This window comes from Pogoniulus pusillus, chromosome 1, assembly GCF_015220805.1.
Source record: "Pogoniulus pusillus isolate bPogPus1 chromosome 1, bPogPus1.pri, whole genome shotgun sequence".
In the NCBI taxonomy this organism is placed as follows: domain Eukaryota; kingdom Metazoa; phylum Chordata; class Aves; order Piciformes; family Lybiidae; genus Pogoniulus; species Pogoniulus pusillus.
Window position 1 is genome coordinate 34,171,725 of NC_087264.1, and position 15,991 is coordinate 34,187,715.

Genomic DNA, 15,991 nt, shown 5'->3' on the forward strand with positions numbered 1-15,991 from the left:
GAAAAGCCTGGATGAGGCACTTAGTGCCATGGTCTAGTTGACTGGCTAGGGCTGGGGGATAGGTTGGACTGGATGATCTTGGAGGGTTCTTCCAACCTGGTTGATTCTGATTCAAAGGAGACACACAGCAACAGTTGGCAAAGAACTGTTTAAAAGTTGTAAGAAGCAAAAGTAATTTCTAGGCATGCATGAAAAATGATGAAGCTGCGAATAAAGCTGGTCACAAAGATGGGAAGAGAGAGAATGAGGCTGAAGTTTTGAAACAGAGACCAGAGAGATTAAAAAATGTCTGTCAAATCTGTTCAGGTCCACCCAAACCTATTCTGCTTGGAATGAAGAGCTAAGAATTTTGAAGTTGAGAGAAAGCTTTATCTGTTTTGTACAGATATATCACGGGGTTATGGTGGGCTTTGAGTAATCTCACAGTTCAGATCAAGCAGTGTCCTAACACCTTAACTTTGAAAGATATCTCTTGGGTTGTTCATTGTTCAATGTGCTCTTGTGGCTGGGAAGGCCAATGCCATTCTGGCTTGTATTAGCAGAGTATGGTTAGAAGGTCAAGAGATGTTCTCCTCTCCCTCTACCCTGGTGAGGCTGCATCTGGAAATATGTGTCCAGTTCTGAGCCCTTTGGTTCAAGAAGCACCTCAGGAAAGTGCTTGAAAGAGTCCAGTGCAAAGCCACAAAGATGATGATGGGAATGGAATATCTCTCTTACACAGAGAGCCTGAGGGAGCTGTGGCTCTTGAGCTTGGAGAAGTGGAGCCTGAGGGGTGACCTCATTCATGCCTATAAAGATGTAAAGAGTGAGTGCCAGGGTCTGCTTGGTGATGCCTGATGACAGGACAAGGAGCAATGATGGAAGCTGAGTCATAGGAAGTTTCATGTAAGCACAAGGAAGAATTTTTTGCCTGTCAGGATGATCGATCCCTGGAACAGGCTGCCCAGGGGGGTTGCGGAGTCTCCTTCTCTGGAGATACTCAAGACCTGCCTGGATGTGTTCCTATGTGATCTGGTCTAGGTGATCCTGCTCAGCAGGAGGTTGGACTGGATGAGCTTTCAAGGTCTCTTCCAGCCCCTGACATTCCGTGGTTCTGTGATCATTCTAGATCTGAGAAGGTGTCCATTAAGCCCTGCAGTTTTCTCCAGTATAACAATTATTTCCTGCAAAAACTCTTTTCACCATGCACTTGATGACTTTTTGTAGATACAGACCTACGTGGAGAGGAGGAGTGCAGGTTAGAAAAAACCCAAAACAACAAAAAGAAACCCAAACCACTCCTGGAAAGGGTCTTTACAAGTTATCCATGGGACAGCAATGTGCCCTTGTGGCCAAGAAGGATCCTGGGGTGTATTAAGAAAAGTGTATCCAGCAGATCAAGGGAAGTTCTCCTCTCCATCTACTCTCCCCAGTGAGACCTCACATTGAATACTGTGTTCAGTTTTGGGCTCCCCACTTGAAGAGGGACAGGAATCTGCTGGAGAGGGTCCAGCAGAGGATACAACGATGATTAGAGGACAGGGGTACGGCATTAGAGGAGAGGCTGAGGCACCTGGGGCTTTTTAGTCTGGAGAAGACTGAGAGGGGATTTCATAAATGTCTATAAATATCTGAGGACTGGGTGTCAGGAGGTGAGGGACAGACTCTGCTCACTTGCTCCCTGGGATAGGACAAGGAGCAATGGATGTAAGTCACAGCACAGGAGGTTCCACCACAACACAAGGGGGAAATTCTTTACTGTAAGGGCCACAGAGCTCTGGAACAGGCTCCCCAGGGAAGCTGTGGAGTCTCCTTCTCTGGAGACATTCAAGGCCTGTCTGGATGCATTCCTCTGTGACCTGAGCAGGAGGGATTGGACTCAATGATCTCTTTGGCTCCCTTCCAGCACCTGCAACCCTGTGACCTAATAGTGGCTTTCCAGTACCTGAAGGGGACCTACAAGAAGGAGGGAGAGAGATTGTTTGCAAAGCCTTGGAATGATAACACAAGAGCCAATGGCTTCAAACTAGAGAAGAGCAGATTTAGATTGGATGTTAGGGACAGGTTCTTTGCTGTGAGGGTGGTGGAACACTGGAACAGGTTGCCCAGGGAGGTGCTTGGGGACCCATGCCTGGAAATATTCAGAGTGAGGCTTAACAGGGCTCTGGGCAACCTGATCTAGTGGAGGATGCCCCTGCTGACTGCAGGGAGGGCTGAACCTTCAGAGGTCCTTTCCAGCCCAGCCCATTCTATGATTCTAGAGTCAGTTGCTTTCCCTATCTTGATATTATGATTGCAGTAGTGAGCCCAGTCTAAGCCCCCAAATAAATCACAAATTTGAATCCAGAGCCTGTTTAAAGTCACAGCCCCAGCTGTGGCAACAGCTGAACAATAAATAGGAGGTACTGATTGGGGTAAAAAAAATTCTCTCTTGTGAGACTATAAATAAAATGTGGCCTTATGGTCAAATGATTTATTCAGCACTAGTGTATTATTTAGATCATTGGGAGTTGTTACTTGAATTATTGAGAAATGGGAGGATTTTGTTAGGTGATGAGGAGCATTTTTTTCAACAGATTGCTTCCTAGATAGAAGTAGTAGCCTTTATTCACAAAAGTAAAGGCTGCCACTGCAGTATCTCAGGTGAAAACCTTTCTAGGGAGCTTCAGTTCTGGTGAGAAGCCAGGAGTTTGCTGGCTTTTTTTTTTTTGCTTTGAGTGCAGAAATGTTCCCACAGCTCTGATATTCTGCAAGAGACTTAGACAAGATACCAGGAAACATTAACTTACAAAATGAATTGTCACAGCTGCAGTTGTCTTTTAAAAACATGGCAGCAGTGAACAACTTGATCTGATCCAGAAAGAGCCCAAGACTCTGCAAACATTTGGATGCTGCTTGTTTAAAATAGCACTACCACAAAAAAAAAAGAAAGTCCTGTAGATGCTAGTGGTAGAAGAATATTTTTCTTCTTGGCTTCATTGCACCAAAAACCAGCTTGAATTCTCTCTATCCCTATAAAGGTAGGTGTCAACTCTCCCTCTCCCTATTCTACTGTAGTTTTATTGTTTAACTGTACACCTCCACATTATAAACAGATTAGCACAGGATGCCAGAGGTTGGAAGGGACCTCCATGGATCACCAAGTCCAACTCCCCTGACAGAGCAGGACCATAGAATAGATTCTGTGTTCACACAGGAACGCATCTAGACAGGCTGGGAAGGCTTCAGAGAAGGAGACTCCACAACCAATCTGGGGAGCCTGTTTCAGTGCTCTGTGACCCTTACAGTGAAGAAGTTCCTCCTTGTGTTGAGGTGGAACTCCCTGTGCTGTAGTTTACATCCATCATCCCTTGTCCTGTCACAGGGTGCAACTGAGAAGAGTTTGTCCTCTCTCTCTTGACCCCTCGGTCCTCCAATATTTACAAACATTGATTAGATCCCCTCTAATTCTTCTCTTCACCAGACCAAACAGCTCAGGTCCCTCAGTCTCTCCTCACAGGGCTGTGCTCCAGCCCCTTCAGCATCTTTGTCACCCTCCCTTGGACTCTTTCAAGCAGATCCCTGTCCCTCTTGAACTGGGGACCCCAAAACTGGATTCAATATTTCTGATGAGCTGTCACCAGGGCAGAGTAGGAGGGGAGGAGAACCGTCCTTGATCTGCTGGACGCACACGTTACCCCAGGTAATGATTTCAACCAGTTTCCTGTTTCTAGTGCTCTTCACACAGCATTCCTAACTTTGCAGAAGCTAGCTGCATTGACTCCTGTGATAAACAACATGCAAAAAGCAGCTGGAAGGTACCTAAGGATCAACCCTCTCTGAATCAAATGGTTTGCTTGTCTCTCTAATATTCCATGATCATCTCTTTGAATCACACTAAGCGCTGCAAGACTCTTTATTTGCACCTATATGGCACTATTTGCTATTTCTTTAATGAGGCCAAGTGCCAGGTCCTGCAATTGGGTCACAACAACCCCAAACAAGGCTACAGTCTTGGGCCAGTGTGGCTGGAAAATTGCTAGCAGAAATTCAGTATGAGCGAGAAGTGTGCCCAGGCGGCAAGGAAAGCCAATGTGCCCAGCAGGAGCAGGGAGGTGATTGTCCCCTTGTACTGTGCTCTGCGGAGGCCACATCTCAAGTGTTGTGTTCATTTTGGGCACCTCATTGCAGGAGGGATGCAGAGGTGCTGGAGTAAGTGCAGAGGAGGGCAACGATGTTGGGGAAGGACCTGGAGAGTAAGTATTATAAGGAGCAATTGAGGGAGCTGGGGATGGTTAGTTTGAAGAGGAGGAGGCTGAGGGGAGACCTCATGGCTGTCTACAACTGCCTGAAAGAACCTTGTGGAAAGGTTGATGCTGATCTCTTCTCACAGGTCATTAGTGATAGAAGAGGGAATGGCCTCAAGTTGCCACTGGGTAGATTTAGACTGGACATTAGGAAACATTTTTTCCCATCAGGAGTGGTCAGGGATTGGAATGGGCTGCCCAAGGAGGTGGTTGAGTCCTCAACCCTGGATGTGTTTAAAAGTCATTTGGATGTGGTTCTTGGGGGTATGGTTTAGAGTGCACCTTGTAGAGTAGGGACATTGGTTGGACTTGGGGATCCCAAGGGGATTTTCCAACCAGAACGTTTCTGTGATTCTGCATGAAACTGCCATCATAAGCTCAGGTTTCACGCTGCTGTTCTGAGCTTCTGAAAATAAGAAGAGAGATTGAGATCCCTAGGGATGTTTAGTCTTGAGAAGTGAAGACTGAGAGGATATCTGATCAAGGTCTGTGGGTGTCAAGCAGCTGGGGCCAATCTCTTTTCGATGGTCTGCAGCAATAAGACAAGGAACAGCAGGTACAAACTGGAAGGGACATAGAAGGTTTCACCTCAACATGAGGAGAAACTTCTTTACAGTGAGAGTAAAGGAGCCCTGGAGCAGGCTGCCCAGAGAGCTTGTGAAGTCTCCTTCTCTGAAGACTTTCAAAACCCACCTGGATGCATTCCTAAGGGCAGGTGGTGCTGCTTTTGGCAGGGAGGTTGTACTCAATGATCTCTGGAGGCCTTTTCTAACCTCTAACATTGTGTGATTCTGTGAAGAGCTGAGTTTAGAAAGTAGAAAGCTGAAGATACAAATGATCAAAAATGTGGTGGTTTGCAAGCAATTCGATAGCAGACTTGTCCTAGGTTGAGACTTCTGTCATTAAGAACCATGGAGTATGTTGTCCCTGAAGGATTTTCTAACTCTATGGTTCTTAAACCTATAACAAAACTGTATACAGTCTTCTTTTGAGAACTGAGTTATTCTGAACACTCCCTGACAAATAATGGAATCAGGAAAAGCTGGAGAATCACAAAGAGCAAAATGAAAAGAGTTGATGTATGTCCTGCTTTACCTTCAACCCACCTAATCACCCCCATCATACTGAGAGACATGGGAACAAATGAACAACACCAGGTGTCAGTACTCATCTGCTGGAGTTATTTCAAGGCATCCCAGTCATTTACAGTAACAGAGGCACTGGTAGAGGTCCCAAGCATCTCTGAGTACTGCTATGTCACCACTCTCCTGAGAATTTCAGTTCCTTTATTAAGGCAATGTCATTACCATGACCTGCTCACATGCTTGAGTGAAATCTCTCTAACGATGCACAGTGCTGCAGGCAGGAGCATGTTAACCAGGCTCACCTCAGCTTTTTCCAGGGCATTAGCTGAGAAAGGGAGATTTGAATGTAGGCTGAAATCTAAGAGAATGCTTAAAGGAAATGAAAACTTACAAACACTAGAACAGGCTGCCCAGAGAGGTTGTGGAGTTTCCTTCTCTGGAGACTTCCAAGCCCTGCCTGGATGTGTTCCTGAGCGACCTGTGCTACAGTTCATGGTCCTGCTCTGGCAGGGGGTTGGAATCAATGATCTCCAGTGGTCCCTTCCAATGCCCAATATCCTCTGATCCTGTAATCCTGCCAACTCTACAGTAATTATTCTTACACAAACTGTATGAGCTAAGGTAAAAAAAGAGCATCAACAGAGGCTGGGGAAGGTGCAGCACATTGCACCATTCACAGCACTTGCACTTAAGGATCAGAACCACCACTACAAGTTGTATGCTGGGCTTTCTCAGGTGTCTATGTAGCCTGGAAATAAAACATGAGGCCACCCATTGGGATTTTTTCCACTTATTAAAGGGCATGAATTCTTCTGTAGGGCAAAGCTAGTACATTTACTCAGACTCCTACGTAAATTGTCCCAGGATCCTAATTTGATGTACTCCCATGGAAAGTGATTAGGGTCAGAGGACTTAAGCTGTATTCTAACACATATTAGATTTAAATAATCCTGTCTTATCTCTTCTGGCTCCCATCCAGCTCATTTTAACCTGTTTCACTGAGTGAGTTGGCTCGTAAGGTATAACCAAGTTTTAACAGCATCTAGTTCTATTTTGCTAGCAAGCAGGCAAACCCCACCAAGCCAGGCTCCAAAGTGCATCAAGTGATTTTTCTAAGGTTTCACAGCAGGCTGAATTTCCCAGAGGGAACTACAGAAACAAGGTTTGTCAGACTAGGTGTCTTAGGCTTTCATACTTTAAGTATGTCTGGGCTGTCATAGCTCCCTGTAGAGGCTGTCTTGCATTTACTGTGCAGCAGCTCTCAATGGCAGCTAGTGCCAAGCAAGAAATTTGCACAATGCTTATTAAAAATACACCACATAAGTGTTGCAATCCATCCTTTTTCACTGTGAGGGTGATGGAACACTGGAACAGGCTAGATTTCTGTATATTGGTTAGATTAGAAGATAATAAACTAGAAGAATGTGTGAAGAGAGAGACCACACAGACCTGATGGAACAGAGGATGGTCCACCAAGATGGCCAGGGGGTTGGAACACCTTTCCTATGAGGACAGGCTGAGGGAGCTGGGGTTGTTCAGCCTGGAGAAGAGGCTAAAAGAAGGGTGGAGAAAGACTGCAAAGGCCTGCAGATATAGTATGAGGGACAGTGGTCTGAAGTGAGAGAAGAGCAGATTTAGATTGCATGTTAGGAACAAGTACTTTAGCATGAGGGTGATGGGACACTGGGAGAGGTTGCTCAGGGGAGGTAGTTGAGGCCACATCTCTGCAGACTCAACAAGCCTGTGAGCAACCTATCTATTGGAGGATGTCCCTGCTGACTGCAGGGGGTTGGACTATGTGACTTTTGGAGGTCTCTTCCAACTCAAGCCATTCTATGACATAATCTGTTTTCAACTATCAGTTTAATGAAAAAAAAACCCTCCAACCAGCTGTGAAAAAAACCAAACCAACAACCTGGCATCACACTTTAAAAAGTGGAACTCTGGAAATACTGGATTCTGTTTTAGCCCTTCATTTCACAGCTCTTCATTCCTATTCTCGAAACTCATCCCAGGCCATTTCATATGAATGAGCTTGCAAAGGACTTGAAAACCCTTACTCAGAACTTCAGACAATGCAACAGAAACTTCAGCAGCATTTCATACTACTAATCCTTGCCACAGAAGGTGGGCCCTGGTTTAGACACTGTAAACTCTAATCACCTTCAGGCACTGCAAAATAATTTTATCAAGTGATATTCCAGAGTTCATGAGCAATCAGTGCTCCTACTTGTTTCTTAATATGGTACTATATAGAAATAATATCTTTGGAAGAGGTGGAATTATTTCTCCATTCCAAAGGGAAAATGCATTGGAATGTTAATGGAAGGCAAAAGTGCACTCTGCAACAGAATTTGTGTATCAGTGAAGAAGAGCTTAAAGAATTGACTGGCACAGACTGGCAAAAGGCAAACCAGACTGGAGCTACACATTTTTGAGGAGCTTAACTGGCAGCTAAGGTCTGTTGGCACAACTCAGAATCACAAACAGTGGTCAGGGGAAGGCACATTTTGTGTTGGCTTAAATGCCTCTTCTGCTCACGGCATTAGGTAGGAAACTAGCAAAATGAAAGTTTTGTTGCTTAAGTATTGAAAGCTTAAAGGAGTCCTACACTCAGATGTTCTGAACAACTCCTTATTTGTTCCACAGGGCATGCAGTTTAAAGTCATTCAGATCCATGTACACATTAATCCCAATGCCTAGAATTCAACACCATTCTGAAACTAGTAGTTTGTCAGAAATACTTACCTTTACCACTGTTTGGAGTGGTATTTTGACAGATCAAGATAAGGAATGCAAGACTGTTTCCTTCTAATAGTAACAGGGATGTTCACGAAGGGCAAAAGGGGAGATTGAGAGGCTGAGTGAACTAGCCTGGAAAAGAGGAGGCTCAAGGGATGACCTCATTGCTGTCTACAACTACCTGAAAGGAGGTCGTGGCCAAGTGGGGGGTCAGTCTCTTCTCCCAGGCAATCAGGGACTAAACAAGAGGACACAGTCTCAAGTTGTGCCAGGGGAGGTATGGGCTTGACATTAGGAGGAAGTTCTTCCCAGAGAGAGTGATTTGCCATTGGAATGGGCTGCCCAGGGAGGTGGTGGAGTCACCATCCCTGGAGGTGTTCAGGAAAAGACTGAATAAGGCACTTAGTGCCATGGTCTAGTTGACTGGATAGGGCTGGGGGATAGGTTGGACTGGATGATCTTGGAGGGCTCTTTCAACTTGGTTGATTCTATGATTAAGATGGGAAGCCACTAAGTGCAGACTTCTTGAACAGTGAGCTGACCCTGTAGATGGGGACAACAGGGAATTCATGAGGTTATGCTTCTTTGCATCTGCAAATAAACAGATATTTAAAAGAAAATATGTTTAATGCTTTTAAAATATGATTCAGCAAAGAAGGGCAGTGCAGCGAGATAAAAAGATGATTTATCCCATGACCAGTGTGCTTCAAATTGACCAGAGAAAGTAATCTAATCAGACTTTATTAAACTGATTCTGCAGTACATCCTCAATGCCTGGAAGCATTGTCTGAGCTGGTCTGTGGTCTAATCCTACTTTAGGAGCCTTGCCAACTATTTAGCCTTTTTGAAGTAGAAACACTGACACATACAATTTAATTATTGCAAACTGTTTTAATTGGGGAGGGGGGGGGAGGAGTGGACTTTTGTCGATGCTTGATTTCTGAGAGAGGCTGCATTCATGGCAGCACTATTCAAATAATTCTGACCAAACACATCCAATTTATTCTGAGCAGGTTATAGCAGATATTGTAGGATCACAAACCAGCCTAAAGAGGTCCTGCCAGGTTATATAATCTTTGAGCTCTCATCCAAGGCAGCCCTGAAGGCAAGCAGAGAGGAGAACTGCTAAAGGGTTGGTTTTGTTTCAGCCACTACCTCTACTGCCTGACAAGCCGGCAGTATGGACAGTGAAAGTTTCAGACTCTTCCCCATATCAGTGAGGAAGCTCCACCAATGCAACAAGGAGCTCCCCAAACATTGTCAAAGCCACCCACTTGAAAAAGTAATGGCAGAGTATTGTCAGCCAGTGGTTGAGTCACCAACCCTGGGTGTGTTTGAAAGTTGGATGTGGTGCTTGGGTATATGATTTAGGGTGTGCCTTGTAGAGGAGGATATTGGTTTGACTTGGTGACCCTGAGGGTCTTTTCCAACCTGAGTGTTTCTGTGTTTCTGTGATTCAGTCTTTGCTTGCATAAGCAGATGTTTCTTTGCTCTCTTCATCCTTTTTTTTTTTCTTGGCCTGGCTAAATCTCAGTAAGTTCCCATGACTTCTGGTAAAAAAGAGAATCCTTTTCCACAGAGCTGAGGCAGCACAAAGAAAAGAACTGAAGCATATTAAGTGAGGACATGAAGTCATTACATTGCATGCACCTTAGTTTATTTCCTTGGTGAACTGATTTTGGCTGGGGTAGAGTTTATTTCCTTCACAGCAGCTGGCATAGTGCTGTGGTTTGGATTTGTGATCCAATAGCATGTTAGCTATTGATGAACAGTGCTTAAAAGGCATCAAGACCTTCTCTGTTTCTTATGGGAGCAAGCAATATGACTGGTGGTGTACAAGCTGGAAGAGGGCACAGCCAGGACAGCTGACCCCAACTCATCTAAGAACTATCTCATACCATGAGATGTTGCACTCAGCAACAAAAAGCAGAGAAAGGAGGAGGAAAGGAGGGAGTTCAAAGCCATGGTGTTTGTCTTCCCAAGAAACTGTTACGTGTGATGAAGCCTTGGAGATGGCTGAGCAGCTGCCTGCCAGTGGGGAGCAGTGAATTAGTTCCTGACTTGACTTTGCTTGCGTGTGCAGCTTCTGCATTCCCCACTGGACTGTCTATCTTAATGAGCAAGTTTTCACTTTCACCTCTCCAATTCTCTCCCCCATCCTGCTGGGGTTAGTGAGCAAGTGGCTCTCTGAGTGTAGTAGGGGGGCTGAGGTGCTACTGGGATTAGTTTCACTGAGGATGGTGCAACTGTGCTCTCTGTTGTCCTCCCTGACACAAGATTAACATAGCACTTTTCAAGTTAGAAAGTCTGATAAAAAACACAACTTGCTGATCACACTGTTCAAGAGATTGCTCTCTCCCTTGGATTTTGCCTGCAGTAATGCCATTGTGCAATACTACAAGTCCTACTTAACTAATCAGTTCTGCACTCTAATCTGCCAACACACATGACTCCTCCTGTAGTGTCCCCCTAACTGAGTGTTCTCTCACCCTCTCCTTTTGTATTTCCAGCTTGATAAATGCTTCTGCAGAGTCTTGAATCTACCTGTTTCTCTCCTGGTGAAGAAATACTACTTGTACAATTCCTCTGAAGTGTGTCCCTGTCTTGAATTGCTGACTGTGTTTTCTATCCTCCTCCCACATCCATTTTCTATTTATTCATGACCTTCTCCCCTTCAAGGAACCAGCCAGCCATACTTGTAGGTGGAACTGTCAAAAGTGGTTAGGACTCAAACACTGGATTCCTACTGAGCTTCAATCAGGCAGGTCTTGTTAGATATGTGATTGTGGAAACACCCTTACCTTCAGTTCTCAGAGTACAGGTGATGTAGAATTCTTGTAGAGGGAAGGATCATAATCATGGAATGGTTCAGGTTGGAAAGGATCTTAAAAATCATCCAGTTCCACACTCCCTGCCATGGGCAGGCACACCCTCCACTAGCCCAAGTTGCTCAAGGTCTCATCCAGTCACTGAGCACCTCAGCTGCCTTGCAGTCATTGAGCACTTCAGCCTCCTTTTAAAGCATTCATTGAGCACTTCAGCCTCCTTTTAAAGCAGTCACTGAGCAGCTCAGCCTCCTTTTAAAGCAGTCACTGAGCAGCTCAGCCTCCTTTAAAGCAGTCACTGAGCAGCTCAGCCTCCTTTTAAAGCAGTCACTGAGCAGCTCAGCCTCCTTTTAGAGCAGTCATTGAGCAGCTCAGCCTCCTTTTAAAGCAGTCACTGAGCACCTCAGCCTCCTTTCAAAGCAGTCACTGAGCACCTCAGCCTCCTTCTAAAGCAGTTATTGAGTACCTCAGCCTTCTCTATATCCCTTGTGATGGGAGCTTTCTAGTTCCCGAAATTCATGGTGAATCCTGACTATTTCACATGCTTTTAAAAAAGAAAAGCCTCAAAAGGTGGTTCTTGGAGATCTCTAGCATTTTGCTGTCAGGCTTTGTCTGCTCTCTGACCTTTCAAACTGCAAGCCATGCAAACCTCACATTTCTCACCTGTTCCTTTAACATTCTTGTGCTTTGTATGTGCTGTGCCAACCCAGTTGTGTTATTTATTTATTTAGCTTCTGTGACGGCCTTGCATTTGGAAGGCTGCCTGAGGAAAGACGCCTCAAGGAAGAGAGGGAACCCAGAGAGCTGTAAAAATATCTTGCACTTCTTTCCCAGTGTAAAATGCATGGGCATGATGGCAACCCTCTTGCCTTTCAGTGCTGGAGATGTATACAGTGAAGGAGACCACATCACTATTGCCTTTGTGAGATGCAGACAGTGCCAGGCTGTGATATTTGCAGTACTGTGCACTGTGTTTAGTGGGTGATCTGCTAACAACAGCACATCTATTCCTAGCCTTAGAGAGTGGAATTCTGCCTACTCATTCTTTCCTCTCTGTGCACTCTCTTCCTCCTGTCATGTACATAACACCCAGACCTTTCATATTAAGTAGAGCCCAACCAAAAAAACAACTTTAAATCTGTGTGCTTTCAGATTTTTAATTGTGGGGTAGATTTGAATTCCCAGATTGGAAGAAACCCTTCTGATTTTAGTATTGGGCTGAATCCAGAAGCATATGGGCTGCATTTACATGCAGCCAAGAACTCACAGCCAGTCTGAAGAAACCTGGGACAAGCTGACAGAAATAGTATTATAGAGAGAACAGTAATGAAAGATTTACACCAAAGAGGGCAGAAACCTCAAAAGCTTTGATCAACGTAGTCTGGTACGGTGTTACAAGAGTTCAGAAAAATGGAAACTTATTCTACTTTTTTTTTCCTATATAAATAATTTAACCTACTGAAAATTAAGTGTACAATATGAAGTAGTTTTTCCTGCTTCCTTTGATGAAGAGAAATAGAAGGGCAATGAATTCTGCAAGCCTTAAACAGTGGACTTTTAAACGTGCAATGAATGGCTGCTGGAGACTCTTTTCTCTCTCCATGAACTGCAGACAGCTGCTTCAGCCCAGACTTAGGATGTTCATGCACCTCCATGTTTTCATACAACTCAACATCCTCAGCCTTCTTGTAGCTTCTGTATGCAAAAATAAAAATACAGAGCAGGGTGTATTTATGAACCTCAGGTGGCACATTTTTTTGCAGGATTTTTCACTGCCTGGAGAGATTAAGGCAAAGACCAAATTTAGGTTGTAATTTTTACTATTTCCCTAAAAAGCAGGTTTTAAAAGATTGCAGAATAAACAGAAATTGGCTGAAGTGTACTGATTCATAGTGAAAATAACTGGTTAATTTTTTTTCATTGCATTGCTTATTCAAAGGCTAAAATACTCTCTACTAAACAAACAAAACCCAACTGAGCTTTAAGTCTTTGAATGAATGTAAATTAAAACTAGTGCTTGCTGTGAACAAGTGGAAGAGACAAATTTAAACTAACATGAAAAGATAAAAATAAAATCCATCCTGCTCACTCCTCCAGCTGTGCTCTTTGTCCAGTTTTGGGGTCCTCAATTCAAGACAGAGAGTCCAATGGAGAGCCACAAGGATGACTGGGGGACTTGAGCATCTCTCCTACAAAGACAGACTGAGAGCCCTGAGGCTGTTTAGTCTGGAGAAGACTGAGAGGAGATCTGATCAATGTGTGCAAATATCTAAGGGGTGGATGTCAAGTGGATGGGGCAAATCTCTTTTCAGTGGTCAGCAGCAATGAGACAAGGAGCAACAGCTACAAACTGGAACACAGGTAGATTTCACCTCAACATGAGGAGAAACTTCTTTACAGTGAGGATGACAGAGCCCTGGAGCAGGCTGCCAAGAGAGGTTGTGGAGTCTCCTTCTCTGGAGACTTTCAAAACTCTCTTGCATGCATTCCTGTGCAGACTACCCTAGAGGATCCTGCCTTGGCAGGTGGGTTGCACTGGGTGATCTCTGGAGGTCCCTTCCAACCTCTAACATTCTGTGAAACAATGTCTTTGTTACACAGGAAAGGATAAATGCACTGTAATCTTGAGTTACAACTGGTCAAAAAACCCAACCAAACAAGCAAAAAAAGTCCATTGGAGTCCATGGCAAATTTTTCATGTTTTTATCTCTCACTGTGCTGCAAAAATCCCTCCACAGCTACCTATGGGGAAAAAAAAAACCTTAAGTTAATCTGATTAAACTGAAATGACATCAAATGCATAAAGAGCTACGCTGCATTGTTTTGTTTTAAATCCTACACGAAGATGACAGAGCCCTGGAGCAGGCTGCCCAGAGAGCTTGTGGAGTCTCCTTCTCTGGAGACTCTCAAAACCCTCTTGGGTGCTTTCCTGTGTGGACTACCCTAGGGCATTCTCCCTTGGCAGGGTGGTTAGACTCAATGATCTCTGGAGGTCCCTTCCAACTTCTAACATTCTGTGATGTTGTCATTCTTCTCACTCTCCAGATCAGTCATATGACCAGCACTAATCACCCCCAAGGCAGCAGTGCGTTTACTGCACATGTAGCACTCCTGAAGGAACATTTGGTCCTCCTGAGCCAAGATGAAAGCTTGATCCAACAAATCCTTCTTGAAATATTGGGAAGAGTTGGGAACCTTCTTTCCCAGCAGCTTCCCCAAAATACCAGCATAGAAAGCATCTCTAAAATTCCTGTAGTAGCAACCAGCATCACCATTAAAATTTCAGCATGTCTGAAGAAAATGAAGTGCACAATTGGCAGTCTTCATGCAAAGCAGCTTTTAGCTACGAGGAGCTTCCATTACCACCTTCTCCCCTTGCACAAGGCATGAGGATACAACACATTTGTGGCAGAGCAACATGAGCACTCCCTCCCTCTGCATGGCATAGATGGCTGAGCCCATCATCACTCACACACAAGTGTATGCAGCTGGGGAAAACTGAGCCTGGACACTTCAGTCATTGGAGGCATTGGAATGAGACATTCTCAGCTTATATACTTCTTTTCAAGCCTGAGAAACTTCTCGCTCGAGGTATTGAAATCCTAGGATGTGTGGTGTATGAACTGTTGTCAGAAGGCTTCCTAGCTAATGTTTGTGTCCAATTTCTGGTGTAGAAGTGAGAAATCAACACATGAGATTGTCAAAATCCTAAACATGTCAATAGCATTCACAGAATACTGAACATTTGCATAGGTATTTTTGCAGCTGGCCCCAGGGTAAGATCCAGTTTTGTTCTGAGTATCCCTTGAATGCATCAAAAATGTCAAATCCTCTGGACTAAAAAGACAGCTTAGAAAATATTGCTTCCTTCTCTGCTGTCACTGACCACACACTGAATTTTAACTTATTTTCACAGTGTTCTGCTTTGTGTGCCCCTTTACAGTGTATTAACCTCCCTGTCACACCAACATACTTCATTGTCTAGCTACACTCAGCAGTCAGCCTCACCCTGCTTCAGGGAGCTGTTACCCTTCATCTAACCAATGTGTCCCAAAACCTAGAAGTCTCTCCTTGATACTTTATTCTGCCAGGATGATAGGATTCCTGAATGGCCTGGTCCTTTTACAGCATCTGACCTTGAAGTTCAGCAGGCTTGGTATGACGCCCTTCTAGAAACTACACAAGAACAGAGTATTTAATGAAACACTTTGAATCACAGAACCCTAGAGGTTGGAAGGAACCTCCAGAGATCATCAAGTCCACCCCCCCGCCAAGGCAGGACCTCCTAGGGTAGTTTACACAGGAATGCATCCAGGCAGGTTTTGAGTCTCCAGAGAAGGAGACTCCACAACCTCCCTGGGGAGCCTGTTCCGGTGCTCCGTTACCCTCACTGTAAAGAAGTTTCTCCTCATGCTGAGGTGAAATCTTCTGTGTTCCAGTTTGTACCTGCTGTTACTTGTCTTGTTGCTACTGACCACCAAAAAGAGATTGGTCCCAACCACTTGACACCCACTTCTCAGATATCTGTACACACTGATCAGATCCCCTCTCAGTCTTCTCCTCTCCAGACTTAAACAGTCCCAGGTTTCTCAGTCTCTCTTTGTACAGGAGATGCTCAAAACCATGTCCTGAAGCAATGAGGGAACTTCCATTCCACTCCATTACCCTCACCATAGAGAAGTTTCTCCTCATATTGAGGTGGAACCTTCTATGTTCCAACGTTCTATGTTCCAGCCTGCAAGTGGTATTAACCAGGAGCTAACAACTGCACCCACAGGAAGTTCTGTCTGCAACTACCTGAAAGGACCTTATTGAGAGGTTCGTGCTGGTCTCTTCTCACAGGTCATTAGTGATAGATAGTGATTTGGATGGGTAGGGTTAGACTGGACGTTAGGAAACATCTTTTTCTGGCAAGAGTGGTCAGGCTTTGGAATGAGCTGCCCAGGGAAATGATTGAGTCCCCAACCCTGGATGTCTTTAAAAGTCATTTAGATGTGGTGCTTGGGGATATGGTTTAGGGTGTACCTTGCAGAGTAGGGACATCAGTTGGACTTGGTGATCCTGAAGGGGTTTT

The 15,991-nt window shown here is 44.6% G+C and overlaps 1 long non-coding RNA gene across 1 annotated transcript in view; it reads left to right on the forward strand.

Annotated features, from left to right (window-relative positions):
- LOC135180781 (uncharacterized) overlaps positions 1-15,030 on the forward strand; it is a 59,412-nt gene extending 44,382 nt beyond the window's left edge. Inside the window, exon 3 of the long non-coding RNA XR_010304559.1 lies at positions 13,963-15,030. This is a non-coding gene — a long non-coding RNA (uncharacterized LOC135180781). The remainder of the gene's footprint in view (positions 1-13,962) is intronic.
- Positions 15,031-15,991: the final 961 nt, after the last annotated feature.